We start from the raw sequence: 16,405 nt of genomic DNA on the forward strand, positions 1-16,405 counted from the left end.
GAGAACGCAGAATTGACACCAAAAAAGAAAAGAGGCCAGGAACATACACAGCCATAGTGACTCCAGTAACACAGTAACATGATGTTAATGTAATTACTCCTATAGTCTTACTTCCTCCGGTAGCTAAGCCTAGAGGAGCCTGAATTTAAGGCTAGTAAAATGCATCTCAAAAAAAAAAAAAAAAAATAGGTACAAATAAATATCCACATATTTTATAATGAATTACATGTGATAAAATGCCATGTGCCTATTTATGCTAATTTTTATCATCTTAGAAATGTCAAATGATTATATAGTTAAGGAGACAGGGTTTACTACTGACATTAATTGAGAGATATGTTCTGGCATTCAAATCTCCACATAAAAGATACTTTGTTTCTAATGAAACCCTAGAAATAGTGACCCATCCACAAAAGAACACAGAATCCCCATACACAATCGCCACCATCTTCCATTGTAACAACTCATGATCCTTATCAAAGGAATGAAGGAAGAGGGGTTGAGGCTGAGAAGCTTAAGTCTGCAGGATCAGTATCTATCAGCATTCTCCTCAATACAAGATCAATGCAAAACATCTAAGAAAAGTCATCAGACAAAAACCTAATGCTAAAACACCTCGGGCGTGGTGGCGCACGCCTTTGATCCCAGCACTCAGGAGGCAGAGGCAGGTGGATTTCTGAGTTCGAGGCCAGCCTGGTCTACAAAGTGAGTTCCAGGACAGCCAGGGCTACACAGAGAAACCCTGTCTCAAAAAAACCCCAAAAAAAGGAAAAAAAAAAAAAAAAAAAAAACCACACATCTTGAGCTAGTAAAGACCAGAGAATGACCTCTATAGGCCCATATGTTTAACTACTTGGTCCCCAGTTGGTGACGTTGGTTGGTAAAGACTTGGGAGGTGTGGCTTTGTTGGAGGAGGCGTGTCACTGGGCAAGGGCTTTGTGGTTTCAAAACAACCTCCTCATTGCCAGCATGCCCCTCTCTGCCTCCCACTTGAGAATCTGTGAGCTCTCAGCTGCTGCTCCAGCCATTTGTTCTCATTTGCTCTGTCATCATACGAACCACCCAAACTAACTGTCTGGATCCATAAAGCCAAACTAAAGTCTTCCTTTTACAAGTTGCCTTGGTCATGATGTCTTTATTATAGCAACAGGAAAAAAAAAAACTAATATAGCAGCTGCTATCAGAAATGAGCTATTGCTGTGACAAGCCTGACCATGCCATTTTTGTTGTTTTTGTTTTGGGAAAATGTGGAAGACTTCAGGACATTGGATGAGAAAAGCAGTTGAATGCTATAAGCAAAGCTTAAGCTCCTGTTTTCTAAGCAGGAACATAAAAAGAAGACAGACGTACTGAGAAAAATGTGGATTATGGAGGCCCAGCTCAAGAAGTTTTAGAGGGGAAAAAATATTAGCAGCTCATCTCAGACTACTTTCATGGAATTTTGGCAAATAAATAAATAAATAAATAACGTGGCTGCCTTTAAACCTTGTCCTAAAACTCACTCAGCCTGAGGCTAAGTTGAAAAGTAATAGACTAATTTCTTTGGCAGTGAAGATTTCAAGACAGCCTCATAGTTATTCGTAATCACTCTTATGCAGGTCTACAATGAAAAAAGATCAAGTACGGCAAATGAAATACAAAATGTACAACTTGAAGGGAAGGAAACCAGGAAATGCAGTGCTGGAATCAAGGCTTGTTCTGAAGGAGATAAGGAGATCAAGCACTGGAATACAGGAGGTACACTGAGGTAAGACTTTGTCAACTAAGCCTCCAAGTTGTGAAAAGAAAAAGCCTAAGGAATTTAAAGGCAACAACAAATTAAAGCTGCAGTAAATGTGAGGCCAGGCTCCATCCCCAGTGAGCAGCAGAACATGGAGTCACGAAGGATAAAAGAATAAAGGGGTGACAGAAACCCCTCAGTGGTTAAGAAGAACCACTGGGGGCAAGCAGCTGACAGGCGAGTCTCTGCACGGAGACCCTAAGGGGCCATCGGCTGAAGCTCTGTAAATTAAGCCAGAATTGTCTAGGAGATCTCAAGATTTTAGAGGTGCCAGAGCCACGGGATATCTGCCAGAGAGTAGAATAGAGGAAATGGAATCAGCCCAAGAATGAGGAGTGTGCTGCAGGCAGAAAGCTGAATGGAGAGAGCCATCCAAGCCCTTTGACCTCAGACATGGAGCTCAGGATTTGGGGTTTTCCCTATTGGGTTTCAGTCTTTCTTCTGGGCCAGTATTTCCTTACTATAGCCTATTCTTCCCCCCTTAAAATTGGAATCCATATTCTAAGCCACTGTATATTGAAGATATTTAAATTTTTTTGATTTTACAAAGGCTTACAATTGTGAGATTGCTTTGAGTCCCAGAAGAGACTTAAACTTTAGATTTTTTTAAACAGTTTAATACCAAAAGGTATTTTTGAAGTTGGACTAGAAGCATTATGCATTATAATATGGCCACAAGTTGATGAGGCCAGGGAGTGAAATGTGGTGGTTTGAATACTCAAAGTTGGTAAAACTGTTTGGCAATGCTTAGGAAGTGTAGCCTTGGAATGGGTGTGTCAGTGGAGGTAGGCCTTAAGATTTCATAAACTAGTGCCATTCCTAGAATGCGCTCTGCCTCCTGATTATGGATCAAGATCGAAGCGCTTGGCTGCTGCTCTAGCCACTGTCACCATGCCTTTGTTCCACCATCATAGACTCTAACCCTCTAGGACCATAAGCCAAATTAAACTGTCCTTTATGTTGCCTTGGTCATGGGGTCTTATCACAGCACTGAAAGGAAACTAATACAGTCTTTAATAGGAAGAGCATATTCTGGCATAAGGCAATGGATCAAGGCCACCGAATATCCACAGATCTATGGCTATCCAGCTCAGCCACAACTCATTGTACACCAACTGCATCATGAAGAGAAGCTGGAAGCTAATGTAAGAACCTGCTGAATAATCTTCACACAGCACATAATTCAAGAGAAACAGAGGGGCTTCTTTTCTCTTCCTCTACTATTTCATTCTTTACCAGAATTTCAATCTTTCCCAGAAGCTCAAAATGGTGTCTGCTATATAGTACTCTATAAACATCTATTAAATGAATTCAATCGTTTTTATCCATGTCTTTTACTATTCTCTTTAGAACCCATAATTTAAAAAAAAAAAAAAAAGAAGAAGAAAGAAAGAAAGAAAGAAAGAAAGAAAGAAAGAAAGAAAACATTTCAAGTTGGGTAATTGTTGCAATCCTATACCAAGAAGCTGAGGCAGGAGAATCTCTACTTCCAGGCAAGCCTTGGCTGCAGAGATCTTTATCTATGCCTAAAAGGCAAATTACTACAATAATAACAAGCGCATACAGAGACATATAAATATTCTTTTCTAAGCATTTTGTACACATGAGCAAATAATAGAGCAAGCAAAAGACAAGCATACTGGCACCCGGCGATGGTCCCTCCCCTGGGCGTTCCTATGCTTAACTTTTGTTAAGCACTTGAGTTAATTATCAATCAGGTATCCAGGTATCAGCAGTCCAAAATGCAGATGGAATGATTTGTGGGTCACCGATGGACTGAATCACAAATGAAGCATAAAGTTAACTTTTTTCTATCTGGACTTTAATAAGAAATTAGATTTTTTTTTTAAATCTTAGGCAGAAATACTTACACAAGATTTTTTGTTTTATTTTGTTTAGTTTTTTAATCTTCAATGTTGTTTATCTTTCCTCTTCTGAAGGTCCTTCTGCAGCGCTTCATCTTAACAAGTCTGAAAAGACCAGCATATCAATCAATTAGAAAAGGTATCCTAACTTTGTTGGTAGAGCAACCTTTTCAAACTAAATTATTTAAACACACCAGGAAACTCTCCAGTATTGGTCCAATGTTACATTCCTACACCTCAAATAAGACTAAAATAATTTAAGAACCATTTTATATGTAAAAGGAACATAGGAGTCCTTGAGGTAGGAGTCAGGATGCTAATGGTGACGTTCTACCTGTGAGGCACACTTAAAAGTGCAGCCTTGAAAGAGTGTTTCTACTGACACCGAGTCTGCTGGAAAGAGCTGTGCCTTCATTTCCTCTCTACTCTGGGCACCTGGCATATTTATCACAGGGCACTTGCCTTGCAAACTTTTAAGGCATTTGAGTAATGGGGGGGGGGGGGGGGTGGCATGCTGACTGAGGGGCCATAAAGTGAGAAAGTCAGGTTTGAAACAGTTCTGTTCCAAGGTTCTCAGCTACAAAGTGGGAAAAGGCTTCACCTTTCTGTTACAAACTGTATGAGCGCATATTAAAACAGCACATAGCAGTCATTGCTAAGTCAAATATTCTGACTAATTCATCCACTTTTATACTTGTCAGATTAAATCTGCTTCGTTGTCATGCACGGGATGAAAGCAGCAACGTGAAACCACCTGAAACCTACTTTCTCCGTTCCAGAACCCATGACTGCTCAGAGGAAATTTACAAGAATTCGTCCCCTTTACCGGACATCCCACTGTCAACACCACAGCCGATGGGGCGAGGAAGGAAGACATCTAATATTCCCCGGATGGAAGATAACCCTTGTGGACCTTCCTCTGGCAGGAGAGGTGTCCACTCAGGTATGCCCTACGGGACGAGGGCCGAGCCAACCCGGGGCGCTCGGCCCTGCCCACTCTGCCAGGTCCGCGCGCCCGCCCGCCCGCAACCCCAGCACCCGGCTGTCAGGGCCTGCTAGGCCTCCACCTTAACCTCCGACCTCCGACCTCCGACCCCAGGCCCGCGCCACAGCCGCGACCCCGCAAACCTTCCAGACTCACCCGGAAAGGCGCTGCCCACCTCGCCACCTCCCAGCCCTCACCGCGCGCAGCCTCTCGAGCTCCTCTCACCTGACAGCACGGCAGCCCCGAGTCGGGACCTCCGCTGATGCTTACACCCTCAGCCTGTAGCTCGTCCAGCTCGGCCGGCCGCCTCGGACACCCATGGGGCGGAGGAGCAGAGCCCAGGAAGGAGCGGAGGCCAGCGACACTGCAGCTGCGTCAACCGGCAGCGTATCACGTCAAGGCGCCAGCGCCTCCGGGTACGCCACTCTGGCCCCGCCCAAGAACCGAGTTAGCTCCGCCCCTCGCTGGCACCGGGCCCGAACGGAGAATCGCCGCCTGGGCCGGGGGCGGGGCCTGGGCGGGGCGGGGCGGGGTCTTGGAAGGCTCGGGGCAGAGGACAGGGCTTAGGCCCTAGGGTTGAGATCTAGGTCAATGGGGCAAAGCCTGAGCTTCAGGACCAAACTAAAGACTAAAGTTGGAACCTGTGCCTAGAGGCGAATCCTGTTTTACAAGAGAACAGGCCTGAGCGGAGGGGCGGGGCCGTGTCCACAGGGCGTAGCCTAGTCTGAGAGACACAGGTCACTACTGATTTGAAAACTACCTTGTTCCAGATTCCACTTGTGGCGTGGGGGTTGTAAACATCGCCCTGATAATGTAGACAGTATAATCAACGTAGGAAAAGGAAGCCAGAAAAAGAAGAGTCTGCTAGCTATGGCGTGCATCTCACAGAAGATGCATTTGATGTATGAAACACTGACCTAGGAAATCAACCAAATATTTTAATTTTTCACAAATTGAAAACCTAAGGCTTAGGAGGTTGAAGTACTTTGTCAGTTTAGAGATCTAGGATTTGAGCCCCAGCGCCACAGCTTCCAGTACATTCTCTACACTACCTGTCAATATCTAAGCCTCTGGTTCTAAGAGTTCAGGTCACTCAACATTTCCACTTGGGGGTGGGAGCATCCACTTTTAAACAGATGTGAAGTCAGATATAAGACTAATAAATAAATAAAGTCTTAGCACGAGTTCTTTGAACTAGAAGTGACTGAGATATGATTCAGTTTCCCCAAAACAAAACGAAACTGAAACTAAATTGCTCCAGAGATAAGAAGATCTTAGGATAGCAAGAAGAGAAGTGTAATTCGCAGCAGACTTCCTCTACAGTGAGTGAGGAACTGGAGGATCTGAACTCTTACTTGTCTCCTTTCTTCTTATCCCCTGAGGAAGAGCCACCCTGAGCTACAGGTGTAAAAGAGATGGCATCATCAAGATGAATTATTCATTGTAGAGCTTTTCTATTCCAAGGGCCTCTAACCCTGTGAAGACGATTACTTCCTGGCTCTTGAACCTTCCCCCTACTTTGACTTTTCACCAGCATGTGAAAAATGCAGATGGTGTCACAAAAAGAAAAAAAAAAAAAACCTGCCTCCAGCAAATATAATGTGAACTTCTCTAGCTGAATGTAGCTAATGTATGCATAGCATCCCAGCACATTGGAGCCTAACACAGGAAAACCCTGGGTTTGAGACCAATGGAGAAAGTTCTGGGCCAGCCTGAGCTACATCACAAAGTAAAAAAAAAACAACAAAAGAATTTCATGACAAAAAACAGGTAATGATATTTTGTGCTATAACTTTTTTTCTTTGAAATCACAGCCGGTTCACAGGAAGTAGCAACAGTCATACAAAATGTTCTTTTCCACTCCCTCTGATGTTTCTGTCTTATATGAGTATAGTACAATATGAAAACATATTTTATGCTGGTATGATGTGGCTCTATGCCACTTTGTCAAGTCTAAGTTGATGTAACCATCACAGCAAATCATACAGAGATTTCCTTCCTGCTGTTCTTTATGGTCATTTCCCACTCTTTCTCCAGGCCTATCTCTAATCCCTGGTGTGCTGGATAGTTTTAGGTTAACTTGACACAAGCTAAAGTCATCTGAGAGGAGGGAACCTTAATTATAAAAATGCCTACATAAAAATCTGGCTGTAGACAAGTCTATAGGACATTTTCTTAGTAGTGATTGATGGGAGAGGGCCCAGTCCTTGTAGGTGGTGCTATCCCTGTGGGGTCCTGGGTTCTATAAGAAAGCAGGCTGAACATGCCACGGGAAGCAATCCAGTAAGCAGCACCCCTCCATGGCCTCTGCATCAGCTCCTGCCTACAGGTTCCTGCCCTGCTTGAGTTCCTGCCCACTGTGTCTTAGTCAGGGTCTCTATTCCTGCACAAACATCATGACCAAGAAGCAAGTTGGGGAGGAAAGGGTTTATTCAGCTTACATTTCCACATCGCTGTTCATCACCAAAGGAAGCCAGGACTGGAATTCAAGCAGGTCAGGAAGCAGGAGCTGCTGCAGAGGCCATGGAGGAATGTTTCTTACTGGCTTGCTTCCCCTGGCTTTCCCAGCCGGCTTTCTTATAGAACCCAAGACTACCAACCCAGAGATGGTACCACCCACAAGGGGCCCTCCCCTCTTGATCACTAATTGAGAAAATGCCCCACATCTGGATCTCATGGAGGCATTTCCTCAACTGAAGCTCCTTTCTCTGTGATAACTCCAGCTTGTGTCAAGTTAACACAAAACCAGCCAGTACACCAATGCTTTTGGTGTTATGTGATGTTTGATGGAACTGTGAATGAAGTTAACCCTTTCCTCCCCAGGTTACTTTTAGTCATGGTGTTTCCTTACAGCAAGAGAAACCCTAAGACACCTGGCAACCACTATCTGGGTCCTTGTGACTATGCAGAAAAATCTGATCACCAATGTGTCCATCAAAAAGGAAAAGACCAAGACCATAAGCACGCTCCGCACTTATGTCCTTCAAGCTGTCAATTTATGGCCAACCACTGATAGGGAGATCAAATAAGTTTCAACACTACTGACCTCACAGGGAAGACTTCCACATGATTTGTCTCCCTAGAGACAAATCCAAGTGATCAACCCTCACAAGCCAGGATGAGGATGCTCTGGGCCCTGTCAGTTTCACATAAACTTTGGTGAGAAACCGAATAGCACAGATCATAAAGATGCCGCCAGAAATGTTCTCTACTGCCTCAGGAAGCTGGGGCAGGAGAATTGTCCAGAGATCAAGGTCAGTCTGGGCTACAAAATGAGTTTCAGATGAGCGTGTGCTATAGAGTGGGATCCTGTCCCAGCACTCCACCCAAACAAAGAAGTAAATGGCACCATGCCAGAGTAGAGTAGATCAAAATTAGGTATTCATGAAAATGCCATATGGTAACCTGCCAGTTTGTAAACTATACAAAAAAAAAAATTTTAAAGAAAAGAAGAAAGTAAGAGAAAAGAGATGAGGGATGGGAATGTGGGTGGGAATATTATACGTAATAAAACTTGAAATGATACATGAAAATATATACAAGCTATTTGGATATATTTCCCAGGAAGTCTACAAAAATTAATAAAAACATGAAAAGATGCTCTAAACCTCTTATCGACAGGGAAATGCAAACCAATATGTTAATCAATGTCCCTTCACACCCACTCTCACAACCACAATGAAAAGAACAAGCTGGGGGGCATAGGGGAGTAGGCCACAAACCCAACTATTTGGGAGCATGAAGCAACGGACAACATGACAAGACCAAATTTCTAGAAACAATAAATCATAAGTTTAAATATTTATTAAAAAGTAGTGTTGAAGAAGATACAGAGAAACTGGAACCTTGTTACATTGCTGATGGGAATGCAAAGCCACATAGCTACCATAGAAAACAGTTTGACTCTTCTCCATAATGATAAAGACAGAGCTGACCAGGAGTAACCCAACAACTCCTCTCCTCAGGGTATGTCCAAGAGAACATGGAGCATATGTCCCCATAAAATGAATATTCATTATAGCATTATTTATTTTATTATTATTTATTCATACTGGTCTCATAAATGAAACAACTCAACTGTCCATTACAGGGCACAGTATTCAGAAACAAAAAACCCGTGAACTGAGGCAGAGGATATATTAAAGTGCTTGCCCTACAAGTATCATCATGAGTTCATCTCACATCTCAAAAGCTAGTTATTGCAGAGCACTTGTAATCTCAGCACTAGGAAGGTGGAGATGGCAACAGGGCAGAGGAGCCCTGAGGCCTGCTAGTTGACCATCTGGACAAATTGGTGAGCTCCAGGTTCCGTCTCAAAAATCAAGGGGGAGGGGAATTAAAGAATACCCCCCAAAGTTGACCTCTAGGCTACAGAGAGAGAGAGAGATGAAACTAAATCTTGCTACAGCATTGATAAATCTTGAAAATATTATAAATGAAAAAACTGATCATTAAAGACTTTATTTCATAATTTCATTTATATGACTGTTGTCAAAGGATTTTCCCTGTTCAATTACATTGAGGCAGCAGGAGACCTGTGATTGGACAGGGAAAAGGGAGGTGGAGCTAAGAGTTGTGGAGACAGGGAGAGCGTCTGAGGATGAGAAGGATCAGGGAGAAAGGAAGATAGTGGCAGACATGAATCAGCGTGGCTATGACCACAGGTTGTTATGATATCATAAAGGTTAGAATATTGGGATAATTTGTCTAATCTAGGTGGGCAGCTTTTATCATTAGCAGTTGCTTCTGAAATTATTGTGTTGGCATCTTGTGCATTGAGAATTTATTGATATATAAATCTGATTGGTTAATTATAAGCATTGAGTCTTGTTTTTACCAGGTTACTGGGTATTGTGTTATCAAATCATGAGAATGGCAGATCTATTTGTCTAATAGAATATGAGACAGAGCTGGTGGGACCTCTCTGGGACATAGTATTGTGGTCCACTGGTTGCCAGTACATGTGCAGGAACATGCCGGGGCTCATTTAAAAAAAAAAAAAATTCCCGCAACAGACTGTGGTTCTCAACCTGTGAATGCTGATCCCTTGGGGGATCAAATGATCCTTTCATGGGGGTTGTCTAAGACCATCAGAAAACACAGATATTTACATTACAATACATAGCAGCAAAGTTACAGTTATGAAGTAGCACTGAGAATGTTGAGAACCACTGATTTAAAATAAGACAATTCAGTGATATCAAAAGTGACTTAGTCAATTTTCTAGGTCTGGGTGGAAAGAGTTGGGTTTAGAAGTCAGTGTGGTGGTTTGAGTCAGAATGGCCCCTCCCCACCTCCCCTGACTCACATGTTTGAATGCCTGGTCTCCAGTGGGTGGAACTGTTTGGGAAGGATTGAGAGAGAGATGGCTTTGTTGGAGGACATGGGTCACTGGGAGTGGACTTTGAGGTTTCAAAACCCCACACTATTCCCAGTTAGTCCCTGCCACTCTCCCCTCTATCTTTATCCTACTTGTGTAAAGAATATAAGATCTCTTCCAGTCCTCCAACCTTGCCTGTTGTCAAGGTCCCCAACATGATGGTCATAGCCTCACCCTCTGAAACTGAAATCTGTCATTAAACTCTTTCTTCTGTAAGTTCCTGAATCATTGTGTCACAGCTGTGGAAAAGGAACTAAGACAGTTGGGGATTCACTGAAAAAGTGTGGGGGTTTATTTTAGAGAAGGCAAATACGTTCTAGAATTAAACTCTGCTGATGGTTGCACAGTACTTTTTGTGTACTAAAAATGTGTGTTTTGAATGGAAAATAATATTGGTTGATATTGCCTATGCTTATGACTTCTCCTTATCCAGCAAAATGTTGTCTGCAGAGTGTTGTTTGCTCCTCTGCTGTGTAACAAACTGTTCTCACATGGAAGAAGAGGCAGGTTTCTACCCATACAAAAGAGTTTGTTCCTTTCTGAATTTAATCCACTCACAGTCCTTTACATATTTAAATTAAAATGTACCTTTTCATTGATTTGTTGGCATTTCCTTTTGTTGGTTCTGCATTTCATTAATAACTAGAGATAAGGAATGATTTGAATTATCTGGGCAGGAAGCAGAGTGTGATTTGGTACTGATCACCCTCTAGTATTAATATTAATGAAGGGATGGAGAAGTCACTGACGGGGGCCAGGAAAGTGGGAAGAACACCAGAAAAGATTGAAGGTGAGAAATCCACGAGAGAGAAAAGGCCTCGACATGGACCCATGCTCCAAGTCAAATCTAAAAACTGCACTCAACACTGAAAGATGAACTTTTCATCAACAACATGATAAAATGAGAGAAATATATAAATGATTCATCCATGGCAAAGTATAACCTTAAGGACTTTAAGGGATAGCTTATATAGAACCAGTGCATAGAATTGGTTCTATTTTGGGCGAGATCATAAATGTGAAAACTAAACTATAAATCTTATAAATTTCACTTGATGTTTCATTGTTTCTGCTCATCAGAATCAAAATGTGTTAAGGAGCAAGCAAGATGCTCAACTTTTTTCTATAAAATTGGCACAAGAAAAAATAATTTCAATTAGTAAATGTATCCTAGAACTAAAATTTTGCCACTGTTTCAAACGTTGGACATGATGTCATTAAACTATTGCTTATATTTCTCAGCAATAGATAAAATTCTCTGCAGCAGTTTTTGTGGCACCCCGTTAGCAATATCAACATCCTACATCAAAATGCTAATGTGTTCATTAAAAGAAAATATTTTAGTCTTTATTCATCTCTATACACTAATATAATTCTCTAGTATAACTTTTTGTTAAAAGTAATCATATTTGACTTCCATAAACTCTCACTGCAATAACATGTAATCAAATTATTGCCCTATTCCTTCAGCTATCATAAGCAACCCACTGCCAGTTTTTACTGAAACTGTAATTCATTCAAAATCAAAACAAACTTTTGCATTATTCATCTTGGTTTGTATAAACTAATTGTCCCCTTAGCAGCAGACACAAACATTAGTAAACTTTTAAAAGTCAGTCTGTAGACTTTTGGGTCTGGAAATACCTTGAAAGTCCTTTTCTTTTGAGTTAAGAAATATTCGACTTGAGAAAACCGTGAATGAAAGTTAAATTTTGAATATATATTAAATGTAGTGTTTATGTAAAATTCTTTAGCATTTTTGTTCTTTTGTTCTCATGAAAGAGCCTGTGGGTTTGTGGGGGGGGGGTATGTGGAGGGGGGTGCTAGGGGAGTTAGTTGTTTTACAGTTCTGGTGATCAAATCCACAGTCTTTCCTTTCTAAGCATGCATTTTACCACTGAGCTACACTTGAGTCTAATATAATGATATTTTTAATTATTTTTATTTTTTAGAACCACCTCTATGTACAGACACTTTAAAAATGCACATACACTGAGGGTTTTGCGAAACATAGGAGCTAGAAATAAAATGTAAGGTTAAATAAGAAAATGTCAAGCCCTTCCCTTGAGAACATGTGAGACTCCAGCAGGCAGCTCTGCATCTCCCTCAGGGTTGACTGTGCTCAGCTTCTTCTCCATTGCTGGGATCAAAATGACCTGGGAAGCCCTGATGCTATTTCAATGTCATAGACTTGAAATTGTAGTAAAGGAGGTGAGTAGATGAACCACTAGTTATATGCAGTCCTTTTTCCAAGGGCATCCATTTTTATCTCCCCTTGGTAAGCCTCTTGCAGGAATCAATAGCCTGTCTCTACTAGCGTGGAAGGGAAAACTAAAGTGGTGGTCCTGCGCAGGACGGGAACCATATAACAGGGTTGGGCATGAGATTCCCAGCAGTGGGAGACAGGCACACCCACAAGTTGTGATTTTAAAAGCCTCCATTTTGAAATTTTGAATTTATTACATAAAAGAACTTGCTTCAAAAGCAGTGAATCAACGATTTCATTAAGCAGAAGAAATGAGGCTACTGCAGTAGGTATTAAAATATTAAGTAAAGCCTATAATTCTATTGCAGTTGGAGGTAGAAGAATCAGGAGTTCAAGGTCATCTTGGGTTTTATAGCAAATTTTAGGCCATTGTGGGCTACATGAAATCCTGTTTCAATAAATGGAAGGAAGGAAAAAAGGGAGAGAGGGGAAGGGAGGGAGGGAGGGAGGGAGGGAGATGAAAGGAATAAAAGAAGAAAGGAAAGAAGGTAAGACAAGTTTGATGACAAAACAAACCAATATTGTTTTTTGAAGCAAAAATAGATAAATATTAAAACAAAAGTGATGTGGTATATGGAAACTGATATATAAAACTTTCAGCCCCAAACAATGGCAAAATAAAAGGATCTATTGCTAGAGTCTGCCTTATATTGCGTAGTTGAACTCCATTTGTTGGGACTCCAGAGAAAGAAAAGCACCAAAAAAAAAAAAAAACTGCTGGTGGTGTGATACAGTTTCCTGCCCCTTCTGTGGATGCAGGCTGATTGAAGGAATGATGTCAGCTGAGACAGAAGCACGTGCTGAGATAGACCCAAGGAGTACACATGATGTTTGCAGGGTATAAATAGGACTTAATAACAGATAGTGACCGGGACTGAACTAACTGAGAGAGGCACAGACAAGAATTTTTCTTAGCATTCCCGTTGGCCTTGAATGATTCATGGGATAACATCTGCTGCATGTGTACTGAAGATGTTTTCCAGCACATCTCCTCTTGTCCAGTTGGAGATAACTATTGTCTATAACAACACTGAAACAATAGAGCTATACTACAATAATGAAGTCCAGGGAGGAGGGTACAAGTGCCAACATACAAATAGGAAACAACAACAGCAACAAATATCTATAGAAAAAGCATAGAGAGCTAGGAAGGCAGTTGGGACAGGCTGTACAGGGCTTTGCATTTCATATGAAAGGGCGTGTCTTTTCTGAAGAGGACATCAATAGTGACTTAAACCATGGCCCCTGCAGCAGGCAAACATAGAGGGTTACGCTGCAGGCTTCACCCTGGTGTGTTAGAAAATGCAGATGCTGAGGAAGTAAGGATACAACAGGAAGAACAGTAAATGAGACACTGGAAGCAGCTCATTTGCTTTCCTGGTTGCACAAAGCCCTGCATGTTTGTAAACCTGTGGTTAGGAAATGATGTATCTCACTGTTCCGGAAGTACCGGACCTCAACATCCTGCTTATGCACTGCTCATATCTCAGAGCTTTTCCTCAGGGCTTGTGAAAGAAGAACCTTATCATAAACCTAAATAAATAACCACGAGCCTATGCCCTCTGGTGGCTCTGTGGTTGGAACTGTAAGATATGAAGCAGGAAAAAAAAGAAGAAAGGAAAGAAAAAAATAAAGGAAGAAGTACCTTAGAATCAAGCCCTGTATACAGACTAGTAAGAGAAGCAGAGATGCTGATAATGACCCTCTGCCTCCTCCTCTTTCCCTCCCTTCAGAAAACCCTCATCCTCTAACCTAGGTTTCCTGCTTTACCAGTAAAGATAGTGGACGTCTGGGGATAGCCCTGCTGACAGCATTGCTGAACATCACACTCTTCCCCAGTGTGCAGCTCCTTGCTAGCCACTCCCCACTGCACTCACTAGGATCCTTATCAGGTGCTCTTTCCTGACAGTCATCTGTCAGTCTCATCAGTGCACTACCGTTAATTGAATTTTGCTTTTGAAATTGCTGTGTTCTGTGTACCACTGGCACAAAAATGTTTTCTCCATATGCATGGATATAATAGATTAGTTTTAAAAACTTTAAGCCACCAACCCTCACTTTGAAACTATTTCAAATCTACAGAAAGTTAAAGAAATACTAAAATTAATTGTATGCCTAATTAATACAGCTATCGGTCAACCTGACATACTCTCTGTTAGCATCCCTGACTACCTCTGCTGTTAGCCCCAAATAGGTCTCTCTGAAGTGCCTTGGCTACATGGTCATGGTATCATTATACATAGAAACTGAATTAACACATTGTACTGTTTTGTTGTTTTTTAAAGATTTAGTTAGTTAGTTAGTTACTTCATGCATGTGGGTACACTGTCGCTGTCTTCAGACACACCAGAAGAGGGCATCGGATCCTATTACAGATGGTTGTGAGCCATCATGTGGTTGCTGGGAATTGAACTCAGGACCTCTGGAAGAGCAGATGGTGTTCTTAACCACTGAGCCATTTCTCAAGCCCCTAACACATTGTTTTAAACTTGGATACAATACTTAACTTTCTCTAACTTGTGCCCAAAGACGTCTTCTGTTTCACTTGGCTCTCACCCAGGACCCCACTAAGGACAATTTATCAATGGGTTGGTGGTCATAAAAAAGTCTGCTTTTGTGTTCATGTATATGAAGATGACCAGAGTATGTCTGTGTGTAGTCCAGAAGATGGACTCATTTGTCCTTTTCAGGACGTCCACCTTGGTTTTTGAGACAGTCTTTCACTGGGACCTAAAACTTGCCAAGCAGGCTAGGCTGGCTAGCTGGTGAGCCCCAAGGACATCATTTCCACGCCTGTAGTTTCCATGTAGTGTTTTTATCTCTTCCTCTTTTTTTTTTACTTTATATGTTTCTACACTATATGAAGTTATCTCATTATCTATATAATAGTGTTTCCTCCATTGGAAGTAATACAGTGACTGTTTCTAGTTTAACATAGGCCCTGAGTGCTGAACTCAGGCAACTGTGCTTACAGTTCACCAACCGAGCCATGTCCCAGAACTCTTTCCTCTTCTTTAATGTAGAAGAGTTTCCTTGCCTTTTATTTGGCTTTGGATGACAATTTGGAAAGCTTGGTGTAGTGAAATTTATCCTATAATCTACACTTATCTTACTACTTCCTAATTGTAAATTCAGGCTGAATGTTCTGGCAAGAGAATAACATATGTAATATATGTTAATGTACATCACAGAGACTGGGGCGGGGGGAGGTAATACTTTGTTGTCACTTGGTTATGATGGTGACCACTATCACATTATTAAAATCACATGCTTTTTAATCTTTCATAATGAATGTGTTATCAGCGAGGTGATATTTGGAAATGATGTAAATATTGTATTTCCTTAGTAAAGCTTTACCCATTGTTAAAGGAGTCTCACCTATATTAATTAGTGGTTTCGAGTGATAATTTTTCTATTTATCTTTTCTACAGAATCTGTTAGCTGGTTTTCTTCCACAGAGCCAGTGAGGTGACACAGCAGGAGCACTCGCCACACAAGCCTGACAACCTGAGTTTGATCCTTAGTGTACACACAAAGGGAAAAGGAGTGGACTGACTACACCAAGTTGTTCTCTGGCCTGCACACATGCCACAGCACACGCTGTGTATACACACACACACACACACACACACACACACACACACACACACACTTACATATACTTACTAATGGGCCAAAGTGAACTTAGCCATGATGGTAGTAATAGCGATAATGTGAGGAGAGGCCCCACTCTTTAGCTCAATCTGGCCACAAACTCACCTCGTAGGCAAAGCTAGCCTCAAAATCACAGCAATCCTCCAGTCTCGCAATTACGGGTATGAGCTTCTACACCCAGCTATGATCATCTTTTATTTAATATGCAGTAATTCTTTTTCACCTTTGTTCTGGTCTCGAATTGCCCCAAGTTGGTCAGTAGAAACTCCTTAAAGATATGACCTTTCCAATTCTTTCCTTCAATAAAAAGAAATATGTTTTAGTTTCATATAGTTCCATGAGGAGCCATGATCCTTATACTGGAGATTTATATTTAAAAAAAAATCAAAATTTTGGAAACAGTTGCACTCCTTGCAGAAACATAATTTCTTCTAGTGCTCTGGTCTCTTTGCTGTGATACAACTCCCCAACTAAA

The 16,405-nt window shown here is 41.5% G+C and overlaps 1 protein-coding gene across 13 annotated transcripts in view; it reads right to left on the bottom strand.

Moving 5' to 3' along the window:
- Bltp1 (bridge-like lipid transfer protein family member 1) overlaps positions 1-5,021 on the bottom strand; it is a 192,252-nt gene extending 187,231 nt beyond the window's left edge. For 11 of the 13 annotated variants that reach the window (XM_029475242.2, XM_029475248.2, XM_085835948.1 and 8 more), the window contains exons 1-2: positions 4,856-5,020; positions 3,652-3,750 (exon numbers count right to left, since the gene is read on the bottom strand). The gene's annotated coding sequence lies outside the window, so the exon portion shown is untranslated. Of the gene's footprint in view, positions 1-3,651; positions 3,751-4,471; positions 4,491-4,855 lie in introns of those variants that run through there. The other 2 variants (XM_029475240.2, XM_085835949.1) reach the window with 2 other exon arrangements.
- Positions 5,022-16,405: the final 11,384 nt, after the last annotated feature.

Source organism: Mus caroli, unplaced genomic scaffold, assembly GCF_978045245.1.
Source record: "Mus caroli unplaced genomic scaffold, Mus_caroli_1 scaffold_3, whole genome shotgun sequence".
Classification (NCBI taxonomy): domain Eukaryota; kingdom Metazoa; phylum Chordata; class Mammalia; order Rodentia; family Muridae; genus Mus; species Mus caroli.